This window comes from Alexandromys fortis, unplaced genomic scaffold (assembly GCF_014885135.2).
Source record: "Alexandromys fortis isolate MF-2015 unplaced genomic scaffold, M_Fortis_MF-2015_v1.1 scaffold_147, whole genome shotgun sequence".
NCBI lineage: Eukaryota > Metazoa > Chordata > Mammalia > Rodentia > Cricetidae > Alexandromys > Alexandromys fortis.
The window spans coordinates 327,211-341,417 of record NW_026068029.1 but is presented as its reverse complement, the minus strand read 5'-3'; positions in this window follow the sequence as shown (position 1 = coordinate 341,417).

The following is a 14,207-nucleotide window of genomic DNA, read 5'->3' as shown; positions in this document are numbered from 1 at the left end:
TATATATATTGGGGTTTTTCGAGACAGGGTTTCGCTGTGGTTTTGGAGCCTGTCCTGGAACTAGATTGGATAATTCTTTAATTCAAGGCTAAGTTTCTTTGTCTATGACAAAGCTTCCTCTAAGAGCTTTAGTGAAAACGAGCGAATGCAGTAAGTACTCAATGAATGATAGCTATGACTTGCATTCTCTTATCTGTTACAAAAGAAGCAAAGTAACAATCATAGCAATAGTACAAGTCTAGTTCTTATTTCTGTTTAGAGATTTTCCCTAACTCACAAGAAGATGGCCTTGATTTTTTTTTCCAAGACAGGGTTTCTTTGTGCAGCTTTGGAGTCTGTCCTGGAATTCTACAAAGACTATTCTTCCTCAAAATTGCCACAATACACAGAGCCAGAGTACTGTGATGGAGCTGAGTGATCCCATGCTAAAACACAACACAACAAAACAAAACAAAACAAACACACAGCCAGACCCCAAGAAATAAGAATTAAGTTTTGGCCATGGTCCTGGTGGTAATTAATTAGCTATGTATTCTGGAGCAAATCAGTTTCCCTCTTAAAACCTCATACTGACAAGAATAAACCTTCATAGCAGGTTATGAAGATTGATTATACATGAAAGGGCCTGGCCTATACGTAAGTATTACAGAAACAGAAGGTATTTTTTTAGATAAGCCAATTTAATTAAAGCTAATTTTAAGGCTGGCGATGTGGCTTGGTTGGTAGAGCACAGGCCTAGAAGGTACAAAGCCCCGAGTTTGATCCTCAGCACCAAGTAAACCAGATTTAGTGATAGATGTGTGTAATCCCAACTCTCCAGAGGAAGAGACAGAAGGATCAAAAGCAGTTCAAAGTCATCTTCAGCTACATAGTGAATTCAAGAGAAGCCTAGAATACATGAGACTCTGTCTCAAGAAAACAAAATAAAATAAAAAGGCAATTTCTGAAAGGAGCAACTATGGGAGGCATAGGAAGGTGGAATGGCTGGTAGCAAAGCTGCTTTGTAGCAAAAATGTATGAGCTCCAACATCGTTAGCCATCAGGAAAATGAAAATCAAAACAACTCTAAAATACCATCATATACATGGTAAGATCAGCATAGCTAAGATTAAAACACAAATGAAAACTTATGCTGGAGAGGATGTGGAGTAAGGGGAACACTCCTCTTTTGCTGGTGGGAGTGCAAACTTGTACTGCCACTTTGGAAATCAGTATGGAGCGTTCTCAGAAAATTGGGAATCAATCTACCTCAAGGCCCAGCAATACCACACTCTTGGGCATATACCCAAAGGATGCACACTTATACCACAGGACATTTGCTCAACTATGTTCACAGCAACATTATTTGTCATAGCCAGAACCTGGAAACAACCTGTATGCCCCTCAACCAAAGAATGGCTAAAGAAAATGTGGTACACTTACACAATGGAGTACTGCCCAGTGGGGGAAAAAAAGACATCCTGAAATTTGCATGCAAATGAATGGAACTAGAAAAAAAAACATCCTGAGTGAGGTAACTCAGACCCAGAAAGACAAACAAAGTATGTACTCACTCATAAGAGGATAATTAGACATAAAACCAAGGATAATCAGTCTACAGTCAGCAACCCAGAGAAGACAGGAAACAAGGAGAACACTAAGAGGGACACACATGGATTCCCCCCTGGAAGGAGACTTAGATAAGAGCTCCTTAGTAAATTGGCAGAGTGGAGGGAAGGCAAGTGTGGTAGGGGAGTAGGAAAGGGAGAAGGGGAGGAGGGAGAAGAACACGAAGGATCAGAATAGTCCAGTTGGGTGAAGGACAGAGGGAGAGCAAGGAAAAAGATACCTTGAAAGAGGGAGCCATTATTGGGTTAGCGAGAAACCAGGCACTAGGGAAATTTCCAGGAATCCATAAGGATGACCCCAGCTAAGAATCTAAGTGGAGAGGGTACCTGAACTGCCTTTCCCATGTAATCAGGTTGATGACTACCTTAATTGTCTGTAGGCCCATATTTCTGTATGGCACAAGAGCCATAAGCCAGGTCTGAGGTGGTCACGAACTCTGCAGACAAACTGTCTCTGTTTAACAATAGCCAGGATGTACTGCTCCTAGTTTCTTTTGTTATAATGTAGATCACCTGAGAAGAGATGTTGGCTGAAGCTGATGACTTAAGAGTTAGGAGTTTTGGTGCTTCCTTCCTTTGTAATTTGGAAGATGTCTTATAGAGATGCTAATTCATGGCCTACGTGACAGCTAGCATACAGGTAGATGTGGACGTGACTTGAGCCCATTCACCTGGTTGCCTAGGAGACAGCCTAATGTGTTTTCCCACTCAATTGATGTGGTGATATATAAGGTGTTTGGATAATAAAGGAGAGATCTTGCCCTTGAAGGATGACTGTGTAAGCTGTGTCTGATTATTCCTCGCGACTCCGTTCCAGTCCAGTTAAGGAATTTGTGTTGGACCCACATGGACTTCAACAATTGTCATCAAAGAACCTTCATCCAGTAACTGATGGAAGCTGATGCAGAGATCCACAGCTAAGCTCTGGGCCAAACTCCTGGAGCCCAGCCACAGCGAGGGAGGAGCGATAGTATGAGCAAAGGGGCCAAGATCATGATGGGGAAATGCACAGAAACAGCTGACCTGAGCAAGTGGGAGCTCATTGACTTCAGACTGACAGCTGGGGAACCTGCATAAGGCTGAACTAGGTCCTCTGAATGTGGGTGACAGTCATGTGACTTGGGCAGTTTGTGCGAACACTAGCAGTGGAACTAAGATTTATCCCTAGTGCATGAACTGGCTTTTTGGAACCCATTCCCCATGGAGGGATACCTTGCTCCACCTAGATACAGGGGGAAGGGCCTTGGTCCTATTTCAAGTGCTCTGACAGACTTTGTTGACTCCCCATGAGGGGCCTCACCCTCTCTGAGGATTGGATGGAGGGTAGGGTAAGGAGAAGGGGGGGGGGAGAATGGGAGGGAGAGGGAACTGGGATTGGTATGTAAGACTGTTTTTAAACAATTAAAACATATAATTTAAAAAAAATGCATGAGCTCAAATCTCAACTCTCCTAGCCGAAAGCTGTGCAAATGTCAAATATTTGCCCTCAGCTGCTTCAGCTATACAAAGAGGAATGAGGAAACTTTCCTCAGGAGCAGGGCATGGCAATGGTACCTCTTGCTGGGCTCACAACGTGCTGGCAGGCTGAGGAGCAGAATTAACATAGATTTGAGGCCAGCCTGGGCTACATAGTGAGACACTGACTATCCCAAAAGAAAAGAAAATTAAAGTATTTTCAGGTTTACTCGAAGCAGTAAATAAAATGCACACACAATATGGAGCACACTTTCTAGAATACTCTGGAACTAAAAGCTATTATTTTCTATCAAAAATTTTCGAATCATCCCTAGCCCTTGACACAGTAATTTCATATCTAATCACCTGATGGTGGAAGCAATCTGAAATAAACAGCTATGCATGGAGAAATTCTTCAAAGTGTTATTTATATTTAGCATAAAGCTGCAATATTAGAAAAATCCTTCAACACAGTATAATCATCTATGAAATCATGTATTTATCAATGCAGAAAATGTCTACAAAACACTTATAAAAATTGAGAAATATTTATATTGAATAATATTTTGTGCTGCAAGCAAGGCTTCAGAAAACTAAAATTTAGGATGATTAAAATATCTTAAGAAAATGTCTGGAGTTTGTAATCTATGGGGAGTAGAATGATGAGCATTAGCTAGTTTTAATTGCTTCTATATCTTCCAAATTTTCTAAAGAGAGTTTATGGGGACAAGGATCTGGTTCGGTAGGTAAAGTGTTTGCTCCCCAAGGAGAAGGATTTGAATTTGGATCCCCAGCCCTTACACATAAAGCCAAGCATGGAGATATCACCATGTTCAGGAGGTGGAGACAAAGGACCTCTGAAATTCACTAGTCAGTCTTGCTGAACTGATGAGCTACAGGTTAACTGAGTGGTCCTCTTTCAAAACATAATGTTGAAAGTCGACAAAGAAGACACAGAAAATCAATCTCTGGCCTCTAAATACAGGCACACGCACATGTGCACACAGACACCATGGATGCAAGACTATTTTACTAAAATGTTAGTCTATGAATGAAGAGGGTAGCAGCGCCGTATTAGCATTTCAGAGGGTTATTATATGAAGTCATAATAAACCTTGACACATTGATTGAACAAGAAATAATGAAAACATAAAAAGAATTATAAATAAATAGACCTGTGATGATTGGTGTGGTCATCTTGACAGAATCTAGGGTCACCTGAAAATAGGCCTCTGGGGCATTATCTCGATTACTTTAATTGAAATGGGAAGAGTCACCTTAAATTTGGGCAAGGGGCCTGCTCTGTGCAGATGGAGGAGAGATGAGCAGCGCCATGCATTTATTCATCTTGCTCTGTTTCTTGTCTGCAGATGAATAGGATCCACTGCCTCAAGTTCCTGTCTCTATGACTTCCCCATCTCCATTCCTTTGTCTTTCCCACTGACCCTGAGAAACACTCTACCGGGGACCCCACAACCCTAAAAGCTATTCTTTTCTTTTAAGACCTTTCAATTTATCCCTAGTTCTTCACACAGTAAATTCATATCTAATCACCTGATGGTGGAAGTAATCTAAAAAGCTTAATTAAGATCCATAAAGAATATAACGCCCACCCAACAGAGCAAGACCAGATATCTACACCAAAGAGCACCTCAAACATAACTACAGATGTCTAGATCCCAGCAAAAAAAAAAAAACACTAACAACCAAGCTAATATGCTTCCTACAGAAGTCAGCCACGCTATGCAATAGGCCTTGAGAAAAGCAATTTAGCTGAAGCACAAGACAAGGACTCAAAAATAGCAATTGTGACTATATTCAAGGACTTTAAGAAGGTTATGAACAAATGCCTTCAAGAAAACACAAAAGCTAAACAAAATAATGAAAGCAATTCAAGCCATGAAAGCAGAATTTAACAAAAAAGTGGACTCACTAAAGAAACTCAAACAGAACTACAACTGGAAATGAAGAATTTAGAAAGTCAAACAAAAACCTCAGAGGGAAGCCTCACCAATAGATTACAAGACTTGAAGACAAAGAAGAAGAAAGCTCAGTCAAAGAAAATATTGAATCTTTAAAAAAATGCAGGCACAAAACTTCCAGGAAATTCAGGACACTATGAAAAGATCAAATCTATAAATGATAGGTGTAGAAGAGGAACAAAACCAGGTTAAAGGCCCAAAAATATTTTCAACAAAATCATAGAAGAAAACTTTTTCCTAACCTAAAGAAGGAAATGTCTATAAAGGTACAAAAAGTTTACAGAACACCAAATAGACTGCATCAGAAAACAAATTTTCCTCAGCACATAATAATCAAAACACTAAATGTACAGAACCAAGAAAGATATTAAAAGCTACAAATGACAAAGACCAAGTAACATACAGAGACAGGCCAACCTATTAGAATAACGAGAGAGAGAGAGAGAGAGAGAGAGAGAGAGAGAGAGAGAGAGAGAGAGAGAGAGAGAGAGAGAGAGAGAGAATGCAAACCAGCACATAAAGTTAGGATATGGATGTGGAGGTGAGGAGGATCTGGGATGAGTTGGGAGTGAGGAAACATAATCTGTCACGAGCCATTTCCCCCCTAAAAATCATTACAGGAACCATCACCCTGGGGAGTCTGCAGAGAACCCCACACCCATAATTATGTTCTATTGAGAGAACCTGCCTCACACCCAATTAACTTATCTGTTAGCAGAATGCACCTCACATTCCAGCTATCCAGGGAACCAGGTGTGGCAACTCGTGACTTCCTGGCCTACCTCCTGGCCTACGTGACCGAGACCACACGATGAGATCCTGTGCCCTGCCCACAAAGTCCTCATTCAGGGCCTATATAAGCAGCAACCATGATCCTAATAAACGGGGGCTTTGACAAATCTGCTTGGCCTCCTTCTTCTGTCCTAGCTCATTCCCTTCCAGGTAGCGCCCCTCCAAGACCCTGGAATAACTGATTGCAGGGTGGGTTACAAACTCCTAGACTGAGTAACCCACCCAAACGCAATCGACAATAATCAAGATATATTATATGAAAAATTAAAATAAAATAATACATTTTATCCAAGCTCCAGCCCTTGGGATGGTGCTGCCCACATTCAAAGTGGGTCTTCTCCCATCAGTTAATCCATCTTGAAATGCCCTCACAGGAGTATGCTCAATCTACTAAGTGATTCTCAGTCCAGTCAAGTTGACAAGGAAATTTACTCTCTTGTTTCTGTTTAGTATTTAAACAAAGTATCTAGCCAGTATAATTAAGAAATAATATAATATGAAAAGTATTTGAAAGAAAAAAGTAAAACTAATCCTATTTGCACATGACATGACATAAAAAAATCCCTAAATAATTAGCTCTTCAGGCTAATAACTCAAGTTAGAAAAACTTTGGGGGATACAAAGATCAGTTATTAGCCAGGTAGTGGTGGCATACACTTTTTATCTCAGCATTAGTAAGGCAGAGGCAGGCAATCTCTGAGCTCAAGGCCAGTCTGGTCTACAAAGCTAGTTCCAGGACAGCCAGGGCCACACAATGAAACCCTGTCTTGTAAAAAAAAAAAGTTATTTTTATACACACTTGCCATGAATATTTTTTAAAAGTTAAGAAATTAATTTATTCATAGCAGCACCCAAAACTAAATAAATGAGAAGACATACTATGTTCACAGAGCTCCTGGTTCAGTTATGCTGGTAATATTCCCCAAACACATTCCGTATAATCCCCCTAAACATTTCATATGAATTTTTAAAATATGTTGACAAATTAACTATAAAATCCTTATGAAAATGCAAAAGATCCAAAATGCCTAGAGCAACCTTGTAAAAGAGACACAAAGTCTAAGAGTTGGCCAAGAATGACCTTGAATTTCTGATCGTCCTGTCTCTGTCTCCCAAGTGCTGGGATTATGGGTGCGTGCTCTGTGCCTGGCTTATGTCATGCTGTAGATCAAACACAGGACTTTGAGCATGCTACACAGGTACTGTTAACAACTGAGGTACATCTGAAGCCCCATTTTGTTTTTTGTAGTGCTAGGAACAGAACCCAGGCCTTTCCCACACGCTAGGCAAACAGTCTCCCCCCTGAGCTCCAAGCCCCAGTCCTCAAGTTAGTTCATTTATTGAGAGTGTCAAGACAATAAAAAAGTAGTTCCTTCAACGAACAGACATGCACAGAGAAGGAACGTATTTATACCCATACCGCGTATAAGTGAAAATAACTCAAAATGGATCAAAACCTCTAAATATAAGAATTAAAACTACAAAGACTTTAGAGGTTAAATATGAGCAAAAATCACTTTATATTTAGCAACAATTATTGCAGGTGACATCAAAAGCAAAAGAAACCAAAGATTAAATATAAGCTATACTTGGTCAAAATGGAAAACTTTTTCACTACGAAGAACACCATAAATGATGTTAAAAATCTCCTCTGCTTTGCAGAGGGTCTTCCTCTCTGTATGCTTGCTGTATGCATGCATGCCTGACTCCCAATAAAGGCCTTTCTTTAGCAGATGATGCCGACTGCTATGTCTGAGAATTTCCCCCACCTTTTGAGCTTGAGATTCTCCATGCCCTCTGCTTCTTTAATTGGCAGAGAAAATGAACCTGATCAAGACCTCTACATGGTAACACCTACATGGTAACAGAATGGAGCTCAGGATTCAGATGGAGAGTGTCTACAACCCCAGCCCATCATAATGCCCTATAGCATGAGGTGGGTTCACCAAGCAGTAGAGCTACATTAGTTCCCACCAAGGAAGCCTTTATTCTGTCCTATTTTCTTTAATTCATAACATTTTATTTGAACTTACTTTCTGGTATTGAATTTATATTGAAATCCAAAAGATTTCCTTCAGAAAGAAAACAGATTCTCTCTCTCTCTCTCTCTCTCTCTCTCTCTCTCTCTCTCTCTCTCTCTCTCTCTCTTTCTCTTACACACACACACACACACACACACACACACACACACACACCACACATACCTACACATCTCCCTACCTACCTCCCAGTCAGGGAATATAAACCTGGGTCTCCAGGATGACATCACTAAACTCCCAAGGGCGACGGTTAAATGGCAGCTACAAAAAATATGTGCTGCTCTTTGATGTTATATGTGTGTGTGCATATATATGTATATATTCCAATTAAAACTATATATTTTAAAAATCAATCTTTTCTCCTTTTACATACCTAGCCCAGTTCCCACTTCCTCCCCTCCTCCTGCTTTCCCCTAACATCCCCCCACCCCAGCCCCCCATCCACTCCTCAGAGAGGGTAAGGCTTCCCAAGTTGAGTCAACAAAGTCTGATAATTCACGTTGAGGCAGGACAGAGGCCTTCCTCCCCATACCTAGGCTGAGCGAAAGAATGGGTCCAAAAACCCTAGTTCAAGCACTAAAGATAAATCCTGGTCCCACAGACTGCCCAAGCCACACAACTCTCACCCACATTCAGAGGGTGTAGTTTGTGCTATTCCGGTCCCCTCACTGTCAGTCCAGAGTCAGTGAGCTCCCACTAGCTTGGGTCAGTTGTTTCTGTGGGTGTCCCTATCATGGTCATGATCCCTTTGCTCATATTATCACTCCTCCCTCTCTGTGACTGAACTCCAAAAGCTTGACTCAGTGCTTGGCTGTGGATCTCTGCATCTGCTTCCATCAGTTACTGGATGAAGGTTCTATGATGACAGTTAAGGTAATCATCAATCTGCTTACAGGGGAAGGCCAGTTCAGGCACCTTCTCCACTATTTCTTAGGGACTTTTGATGTTATATTTTAACTTTATAGTAAAGAAATTTAAAGAGTAAGGGTTCGTGCGTTCCAGCCCCTCCCTGGAATCTATAGGCAGTTAACAGATGCAGAAGGAAGGAGATACTCTTCAGCAGTATAGCCACTGATAAAGTGTCCATGGTTCTGCAAATACCCCTCACCTGTGCTTCAGTAGAAATCTTAATTAAGTTTGTTGGTTCAAAACCAAAATGACACAAAGTACTGTCATTTTCCAATTCAAAAGAAGAGGAAGAAAAGGAGGAGGAGGAGGAGGAAGAAGAAGCAGAATAAGAAGCGGCAGCAGAAGAAGAAATAAAAAAGGCCACATGCTAGTAGTCAAGTGCTAAAAAAAATAGAAGGCAGAAAGATTAGTAGTTCAAGGTCAGCCTGGACCATGCTTAAACCAGACCTGGTGGTGCACACTTGGGAGGTGGAGGCAGACAGATCAGGAGTTCAAAGTTAGCCTCAGCTACATAGTGAGTTCAAGGCCAGCCTGAACTACGGACACCACCTCAAAAACAATACTAACAACAAAATTTGAAGACAAGTCATTGAGTGAGAAAAATACTTACAATTACATATTTGAGTGATAGGTGGGCAAACACTGGTAAGTATAGCTACTTTCCAAATTATATATTTGATAAGAACTTTTTATAGCATACAAAAATAGCTCTTACAACAAAATAGCATAAAATAATGACTTTTTAAAAATGGGTGTTCTGCCGGGCAGTGGTGGCGCACGCCTTTAATCCCAGCACTTGGGAGGCAAAGGCAGGCAGATCTCCGTGAGTTCGAGGCCAGCCTGGTATACAAGAGCTAGCTCTAGGACAGGCTCCAAAGCTACAGAGAAACCCTGTCACGAAAAAAATGATAGATAGATAGATAGATAGATAGATAGATAGATAGATAGATAATAAAAATGGGTGTTTGGACATGGTAGCACATGCTCGTAATTCCAGCACTCAGGAGGCAGTAACAAAAAGAGCATCTGTGTTGCAACAGCAAGTTACAGGCCCCATGGACTCCCTAGTGACATCCTGGCTCAAAAAAAGTGGGGGTGTGAATGATCTTAATAGATATTTACTTATCTAAAGAGACTGGTACAAGTGGTCAATCAACACATGAAAAGAAGCCCCAAATCATTAGTCATTATGCAAGTATGAATAAATACTACAATGATACCCACTAATATAATTTAAAAAGACAATAAAAAGTGTTGCCGAGAATGTGGAAATTTTGTAACACTAACACATTGTTGGTAGGGAAAAAAAATGGTTTAGTCATTTGAGGAAATAGTTTGGAGGTTTCTCAAAATGTTAAACCTTTTGACCCAGCAAGTCTACTCATTGGTATATGCCTAAGGAAAGTGAAAGTCTATGTTTATACAAAACTTATATATGAATGTTCATAGAAACATTGTTCATAATAGCAAAAAGTGTGCAAAGCATAAACAACTTATAACCTAGCATCTACTAATTAATAAATGGGATACACATAATATGGCCTATTCTTACAGTAAAATATTATCTAAAAAAGGAAGGAAATACTGATAGATGTTACAACAAGACTGAAACCAAATACAAAAGGCCACATAGTATTATGGTTCCATTGAAATAAAATGTCTGGACTGTATACGTTCATAGAGATAGATCACAAATTGACAGTTGTTATAGATTGAGAGGTGATGGAAATAGACAAAAACTATTGGGGTCTGACTTTGAAGTCATAGAAACATTTTGGAACTAGACCAGGGTGGTGGCTAGACAATATTGTAAATGCGCTGAGTGCCACTGAGTTGTTTACTTTATGATGGATAATTTCATGTTATGTGAATTGTATCTCAATATGTTACTTAAAAATCAATACAAAACCTAAGCTAATATTTCCATTTATAAATAACATTTGAAATGTTGAAAAGCAATCCAAAGAGCTAGAACTTACTTAGGTCTCCTGGAACTGGAGTTACAGCTATTGAAGACATCGTGTGGGCGCTGGGAAACCGATCTGGGCACTCTGTAAGAGCAACAAGTGCTCTTAACCACTAAACCATCTCTTCAGTCCTTAAACATATGATCTTTCAAAAATATTTATTAATTTTGTAGTTTGTGCATATATTTGCCTGCATGTATATATGTGTCCCATGGGTATGTGGTGCCTGTGGAAGCCAGAAGAGATCATCATTTTTCCTGGAACTGGAGTTACAGATGGTTGTGAGCCACTGTGTGGGTTCTGGAACCAAACCCTAGTCTTCTGTTAGAGTAGCAATTATTCTTAACTACTGAGCCCTCTCTCCAGCCTAAGCTTATTGTTTCATAAAACCAAGAAATCAGACAAAATGTAAAGGAGTTGGTAGGAGAAGATGATATGAAGGTCACTGCGAGCAAAAGACATGTAAGCATAATAAAGTAAATGATGTGCATAGGAGGTATCATAATTCTCTGCAAACCGGACTCCCTGAACGTGGCTGACAAGGAGGGCTGACTGAGAAGCCAAGGACAATGGCACTGAGTTTTGATTACACTGCACGTACTGACTTTGTGGGAGCCTAGGCTGTTTGGATGTCCACCTTCCTAGACCTGGATGGAGCGGGGAGGACCTTGGACTTCCCACAGGGCAGGGAACCCTGACTGCTCTTCAGACTGGAGAGGGAGGGGAAGGGGATGGGGGAGCGGGAGGGAAATGGGAGGAGGTGGAAATTTTTAATTAAATAATATAAAAATAAATAAATAAAATTAAAAAAATAAAATGTATGAGTTAGCTAGAAAAAAAGAAAGGTATCATAATAAAATCCTTTATTTGTTCAATCATTTTGTAAAAACAAATAAGGCAAATAGTCTCCTCTGTTTGTGTTAATAAACTACTACTATGGGATGAGTGTTTGGCATACTTAGATACAAATAGCGCACCTGTCATGTTCCTTCCTACTTTCAGAAATTAGCTTGCAAACCTCCCACAATTCAGTTGATGAGAACAACAGCTGATTCCCAAAGGACAATACCCTAGACTAATTAGGATAGAATACTCTGCACCCACAACTCTCTGCCATCAATCTAGGGTAAACTTTGAACCAAGATACAGGATAAAAACCAATGAAAGAATTTGTAACTTAGATAACGAAAGAATGGAACTTAATAGCAACGCATTCATATAGCTACCCCAGCTTGTTATTTTAGTTTAAACATGCAGGTGAGTTTCAGCTAGATTCCAGTAGCCATGGAAAAGCACCTCCACGCAAAGGAAACAAAGGGAACATCTAAGTCTCTCTTTAAAGGTAGAAGTGGGTATGTCATAGATGCAGAAGCAACGGACTTCTTTTGGATACAGATTACCTGGCATTCTCACTAGACTATTTTTAAATTATAAGGCAATTCTCATGAAGTTCTGCAATGAATAGATATTTTTAAAAATGTAATCATTGAACTATAAAATTTCATTAAATTTAATGCCACCACTAAATGTCACATAGGTATGGGATACCTATTGCATGAGTGATAGAAGATGTAGCTATACAAATTCAATTGTCTTTCTGTTTCCCTGTCACTGAGATATAAATTGATACTTTCTACTGAAACATTTAAACTGAAATTAAATCAAACACATGTCTTAAATAATACCTTGTAGTATATCATAAACTAAAAACTACATCTTTTTACAAGTGTTTTCCCATATCCCCCCAATATTTCACCTTCAGTTCACATGTTGATCTTTTTGTACAGAATTTTACAGGGCATCTTCAGAACCATGGGAATAAACAAGAAACAGAAAGGATTGTAGGTCCAGCTTAATCCTTCTTTTTCATTCATAAAAACCAGCTTGTTCCCAGCACTCACCTTTCTCCGATTTGTTGCCTTTCACTGAAGAACTCCTACAGCCCATGTCTTCTAGATCATATTATGCTTACAAATTCAACTTCTGGTTCCAAGAGAGACTGTGAAGTTCCTCCCTTTATGCTTCAAGAAGTCACTCAACTGATTCCCTTTAGTCCATAGACACTAATGAGAAAGACAAAGAAGGGAGAGAAAGCACCCATCAACAACGTGGTAGCTAAGGCCCTTCCCAGCACGATTCATTTTCTGCTTCTGAATTGCGTTCATCATGGGATGTGAACAGTGATTACATATCATCTGATTCTTGTTTATTTTTCAAACCACAGGAAGAGCTATAAAACAGCTATAGATAGTTTTTGCTGCTATACCAAAATGATAGTTTCTCATGTTCAGGTCACTTCAAGCTTTGTATGAATTCAGGCACTAAAGCTGAAAAGAAACATTGAAATGCAAGAGTGTATAATTTTCTAATTAAAATACAGGGGATGGAATATGGAGGAGCTAACATAATTCAGTTGTTTTGGCTTTAAAACTGAAAGTAATTAAATCTATCTAGGCTTTTAAGCTGAAATTGGAGGCTGACTATGAGACAGAAACAACACATTTAACTATGCCAAAAATCAAATCAAAGTGAGTTTTTGGCAATATTCCTTAGAATCAGTCAAGAAAAGCCTTCCTGGCAAAACAGAAGGCTCAAGGCCTCCCCTGAAACTTACAAGTCATAATTTGAGTGCGCCCTTAAACAAGCTTCCAGATGTGGCCGAGGCAGCCCCCAGAGCTTTGCCATCTCCCCTCATCTCCCCTCCTACTTACTACAGTCTTCAGATAAGGCCACCCAATCAGTGCTTTTGGAATCGCCTAATGAAGGCTTTCCACAGGCTTCCTCTGTGCAACATAGCATCTCCTTATCTCATTGTTTGCTGCTGGGGTTCATTTCTGTTATTTTGTGATACTTTCAGATGGCCTATTTACAATTATTGACAAGACCACAGAGAACAACTGTGTTTTTTTCTTTCACTAAAAACTTTAAAATTTTTTTTCAACTCAGCTAAAGAAAGAAAACATTAAGATGACCAAGCTAGAAATTAGCTCATGTTCTTGGCATGCCTGATGCTTTAATTTCAAGTCCAAGCACCAAAATCAAATAAATAAAATTTAACTATGGAATTATTCGTAATCAATAATAACCTTAACAACCAGATTTTCTAATCAGAACTGATTTCATTATATATTGTGTGAATTAATCCTTCTAAATGTAGGGTCATTTCAAGTTGGATGGGAATTTCTTTTGTGGGTTGTTTTGTTAGTGGTGGTTTTGTTTTTGCATTTGGGGGCTTGTCTTGCTTCATTTTGAGATTGAGTTTTATGTGACCCAGGCTTGCCTCAAATTCCTTATGCAATCAAGGATGACCTAGACTCCTAATCTTTCTCCTCCACTTTGCAAGCCCTAGGATAACAGATAATGTACCGTTCAGTTTATGCAGTGCTGGAGGCTTCGTGCATGTGAGGCAAACACTCTACCAACTGAGCTAATGTAATTCAATTTCTTTGGCTTTAA